Raw genomic sequence first — 5755 nt, forward strand, 5'->3', positions numbered from 1 at the left:
ATAGTTTAATATAAACAAGGTATCACTTGCCCTATCTCCTTTATTGTAGCTATTAAACAAGACTGTAAATCTCCAGAGGTGGCTATAACAGCATAGCATAGGCTAATACCTCCCTCTGTCGTAATCACACTAAAGCTCCCGGGCTAGAGAATAACTTATAATCATGAGTGCAATTCCATGCGTGCAATAATCTAATTCGCCCAGACTGCCGGAGATATTAATTGCATTTCCCTGCTATGGGGAGCATTCAGGTCGCGGGACTGCATTCCCAACGCCTATATAGATCAGTGTCACTCCTGCCTTGAGCCTTGATTCCCATCATTATCGACCCCTCTGTCACCCATCTCCTTCCTTAATGAATGCCTAGTCAAATAGAGCGCTTAGCAATTGCTATTTGTATAATTAATTAGCCTTTGATTGCTCACCACTGTTAGTACTGGAGGCTGTCCGCTCAAGGGCGGGTCCAAGAGAATGCTCTATCTTAATAGAATACAATCCCAAGCTCTCAAATATTCAACCGAGCAAGGAAGTTTGCCTCATAAAATATTAAGTAGAAATTCAGCCACTGTTACAGCAGAGAACATAATTAGGTCTAATTTTCAAAAGTTTCATGATGAAGAAGGAGAAGTAGAGAGCGAAGGTTAAACACAAACAGTTCAAGTTATCATAGAATAACAATATTTTATAAGAAAGAAAGACGGTTTTAAAAATTATTTCAATAGAGGCGATTGTACAAAAAACAAAACAAAAAAAAAAACGTTTTGTACAGAACATAAACGCAGTTGCATCAATGTATCTGATATAGGAACGTTCCTCGATGTAAAGAAAAGATCCCAAAAATCTTTCTAAATATTACTATTCTTTAAAGTACAGTTTCGAAATATATAGTATCGTTACATTCAGTAACACAAGTTCATCTTCACCGTATTACAACTTTAGTGTCAGGGTAGAAATACGGGAGTTAAAAATATCTCAGGTCAATGAAAATCAAAATAATTGGGAGAAAATTAAGAATCATGAAAGTAGACAAGCCGGCATTAAACTTTGAGAGAAAGCGAAGTACATGAAAATTTGTGTATCTAATTATAAACACTCTAGTTACATTAATTAATACACTAATCTTTACCAGATCAAAAATCTCAGTTCAAAGATATGGCAATGCTTTTTTAACAACTCTGAAAGGAAAACTTATAAAAATATGTATTTTTAAAATACCAATAATTGATAAAATGTATGTACGTCATTATTATTTATTCAAAATTATATAAATTCACAACCTAGAGGTACTATAATTAAAAAAGATCCTTCAACTATTTCTGAAGCTATTTATAGCAAAAGAATGAACCAGTGTGACACATGAAGAGTCATAGGTTTAGTATTTAGTAAGGAAACACTATTTCTAGAACAACGGTTATATGTTCAACCATCAATTGGTTATCCTAGATTAACCTATATAATGTACAATATGTATATGGATAATTTAATTTGACATATTCATTGACAGCAAATGTATATTTTTAATTCCAAACAAAGGACATTATGACCATTCTTCTGATAACTGATCAAGAACCTGATCTTAGGGATAGAAAAATAAATAAATAGACAATGAGTCCAGACATTATTTTTCTAATTTTTAATTTTTTATTGAAAAATCATGATACAAACTGCTACAATTGCGGGCAACAGTTTTCATTCACACAATATATATATATATATAGACTAAATAAAAAAATTACAGGATAACAATAAATAAATAAATATAACACCTTCACACCTACAGACAATATTTACAATCAGCCTAGAGAGCTTCCCACCTTCCAACGTGGAAGGAAAATAAGGGCTTCACGAGATCCCAGCGCTAAAGGGATTAGGGTGATGAATCTTCATTCATCTTCTATACACCTTCACTATGTTATATTAAAGTTATAGTATTCTATAATAACTATATTACGTACAGTATTACTGTACCTCTATATTACCTATTCCTAATCACAACGGTTTTATGTTGTTTTCGCCATTGCGGAAATTCAATGACCAAAATTTAAATTAGGAAAAAAAAAAGTTGCTAATGACTTTAATCCATAATCATAATAATCAAGACTAGTTACAATGAGATACAACCCGCAAGGGCGCAAGACTGGCAGAACGATATGGATTAGGGTCCCATCTGGGCCAGTTAATATTTATTTCTTGGTGGTACCAAGAAATGAATCCTGAAATCTAGTTAACAAGCGGCGGTCTATATAATCTAGCAAAAACACATAGGGCACCAAAGTTGTATAATCCTCGACAAATTAGAATAATAACATCTATGTGATCATAAATTTAAATTATTTGACTCAAATTTCTAAGAAACATAGATTATACATAATCTAAAATGTATTAGTGTGATAAGGCCACGCAAAAAGAGAACAATGGAGATAATTGTGAATATTAGATCAATGCACTATTTATTTATTTAGTAAAACAATAGAACAAAAGTTCTAATATAATCCAGAGTAAATATTGAATGCAGAAAATATAAGAAATAAAAATATATCAGTATTTTTTTTTTTACAAAACTGCAAATGTTTTTTGTTGTTGTTTTTTTTAAAAACTTATGAAAAGTAACTATGAGTAAAATAAAATTGGATACAATAGAGAAATGAAATTATTATCTTAATTTATAACATAAAGTAACTGTTCGATCTATAGTGGCCAGGTTTTTAGGAGCACGGGTCATTAATTTATATTGCTGATTAATGTAAATAAAATGAGTTGAGTGTATAAACTGATATCGTTGACACTATTGTTCACGGCTATATGCTTTAGATTGGGTCTTGGAAGGAAGGGGTATAAGGTATAATGGAGGGTAAAGGACGAAAGGTGAAGCCAAAAAGGCGGTGCTAATGATGGAACATAGGCGTGGCATAGGGAAGGGAAATAGTAGGAGCTATTCACTGGCTCTATACTGTTATAATATCTATTATACTGACATTGTAATCAACCTCAACGTAAAACTAGTCACGTGGTCTTTTTGACTTCACTTTTCCTTCGGAGAACTACGGTTATGCCACCCTCTGGGTTTGGGTACAAGAATGAAACCTTACACTAGGATAGTAGAAATAGAATCGGGAGTTATCAAATTAACGGTATATTGTTTTTAACGGGTCTATACGTTTCGGAGCATTGCCATTGCACAATAATAGAAAATGTGATTCTTAATAGGTATTGTATATTAAAGATAATTTGTGCAAAATCAGATGAAAAACAATAAAAATAGTACTTAGTTATCGATTATTGGTTTATCTATAAGAATGAATCATTCATTGTTGGAAGTAAATTAATTTGGCTGGCACAGTTAAAAAAAAAATCACTTTATTAACTTGTTGGAACTAATGACAAAAAAGCTTCTGATATACGTATTTGCTTATAAATAATTCATTTAATGTTATTTACAGCTGTTTAAGATATATAACAAGTAAATTTGCTATAGGTGACATAGTGACATGATACAAACATGTGGAGAATCTACCCATTGATAGAACTCCAAGAACATTTCTAGAAGAGATCTCAAAGTCAGGTTAAAAACAAGTGGATTTGGGTGGTTGGAAAGTTTATCATGGAAGGATTGGTATCTGGTTCTGCCCGAATCGCCAATATAAGGAACATTGAGGTAATTGATAGGATGACTTGATTTGTGACAAAGTAAGGATCATTAAGGATTTTACGAAGGATTTTGGATTGTAAGGATTGGATAACAGAGGAATTCGAAGGTTTATTAGAGCCCCAAAGCTCAACCCCTTATGTACAGATTGACCTTATTACAGTCATGTAGATCAGTCTTTTGTAATGAGTTGGAAGTTTAGACCATTTGTCTAGTATGGACTGTAATAATCAGAATCGACGCGGTTTCTTGTCTTTTGTGGGAGGATTCCAGGTTAATCGTTTGTCCAGATGTAGTTCAAGGTAGCGGATCAGTTCGACAGGGTAAGAGTAACATTATTAAATGAAACTGTAGGGCAGTCAGTAGGTTTATGACGAAGAGTAAAGGCGATTTGATGGGATTTGTTGGAATTTATCTTAATCCTCCAATTACGACACCATTCTTTTAGGGCTGTGATATGGGAATGGAGAGTTTAAGATACAATTAGTGGTTTATTATAAACTGCAAGCACACATGTGTCACCGGCATACGTACTGAGGATAGTGTTAGGATTGATTGGAATGTCAGATGTGTAGACGGTGTAGAGGATGGGAACGAGAATACCACCTTGAGGAACACCAGCAGACTGATAATAAAGGAATGAATGATGAGAAAGTAAGTACGAGCGAGGAATTTACGGAGTTGACATATGTATTTAAAAATAAAAATAGTTAATTGGAAATACAAATAATGCATTCGGACACAGGGTAATATTGAAACATAATTGCAGAACACTTAATGAACGACGTTACTAGCTAATTAGGACTTACGGAATTTTATAAAAAAAAAAAATATTTAATTCAATAAATGTAAAACTATGTTAATTAACACATGAATCTTTTCATAGCTATGGTACATTGATTAGCCACAAAACTCAATTTACTGAAGCAACTGTATCAACAAGAGGAAAACGTGAAACCTTTAACATAAACCAACATTTTTAATCCAATAGAATGGAAACTCAATGAATATACATGAGCTTCGGAAATGGAGGTCCGGAAAATTGTTTTAGCCGACAATATGTGAGCTTTTGTCGCTCGATCAAACAATAACTTGTCTACTGAAACCAGACAGTACGTAAATGAATCAAAAACATTTAAAAACAATTTTTAAAAAAATAAAAAAAACATGAGCAATGAAAATAATAAAGCTTTATAATTTTAATACCCTGGTTTGGAGAATATATTTTTGTCTCTTTGTTTTGTTACAGCTTAAATTTAACAGGTCTGGAAAAATAAAAAAAGATATTTTGAATCCTGATTCATTCAAATAAATGCACTTTTTATGTATGTTTTATACAATAAATTATTATTAAAATAACATCAATAATGCCGACATATTTTTACTCAATTATGTGTACTTTTTACAGATGTCGCCTATAAACCTAGACCACCACTTGTACCAGGTAAGTTTTAGCCTTGTTTTTATTTTTAATACCTAGTTAGATAATTATTTATTGTATCATTTTATAATATGTACTTAAATTAATTTATGACTGCACAATGCAATCTTAGTATTTAATGTAGCCAGTTAATAACAATTCACGGTATGTAGAGAATAAAAAGATATTAGATTCTATATTAGACAACTTATGTCTCATAAGATCGTTTCTCCTTTCGTACCATACCAACCCTCCAGCCTTCCCTTATGAAAAAGATTAGAAAAAAAAAAGAGAAGAACAATATATAACAATGTCTAAGCATATAAAAAAAAAATAAAAAAAATTGGGAATCAGTGGCTTAGACCATTAACCCACTGATTCCCAATTTTTTTTAGCAAAGTAGAAAAATATTGGAACGTTTTTGGTAGAAATAGCAAAATGGAACCTTTACTGTTAACGCCATGTATAATAATTAAAATGTAAATATTCCGTTTTAAGTCATAGTTTTTAATTTAGTTACATTTATTTCTATTAAAATTATATTCACTAGAATTTATTTATTTGATTAGAATGATATGTTTTTATAATTGTGTATTATAAATAATTTATATTTGACAGTTGCAAAGGGTTATGAAACCGGTGCTAGGCCGTCGCCTGGCAACATGCCGACCATCTTCATTCAATGGCAG

The 5755-nt window shown here is 31.8% G+C and overlaps 1 long non-coding RNA gene across 1 annotated transcript in view; it reads left to right on the top strand.

The window, feature by feature from the left end:
• Positions 1 to 5164, top strand: part of LOC136796590 (uncharacterized) — a 241242-nt gene extending 236078 nt beyond the window's left edge. Inside the window, exon 4 of the long non-coding RNA XR_010844335.1 lies at positions 5055 to 5164. This is a non-coding gene — a long non-coding RNA (uncharacterized lncRNA). The remainder of the gene's footprint in view (positions 1 to 5054) is intronic.
• The last annotated feature ends 591 nt before the right edge of the window (positions 5165 to 5755 follow it).

Source organism: Halyomorpha halys, unplaced genomic scaffold (assembly GCF_000696795.3).
Source record: "Halyomorpha halys isolate HHAL.00 unplaced genomic scaffold, Hhal_1.1 Scaffold931.1, whole genome shotgun sequence".
NCBI lineage: Eukaryota > Metazoa > Arthropoda > Insecta > Hemiptera > Pentatomidae > Halyomorpha > Halyomorpha halys.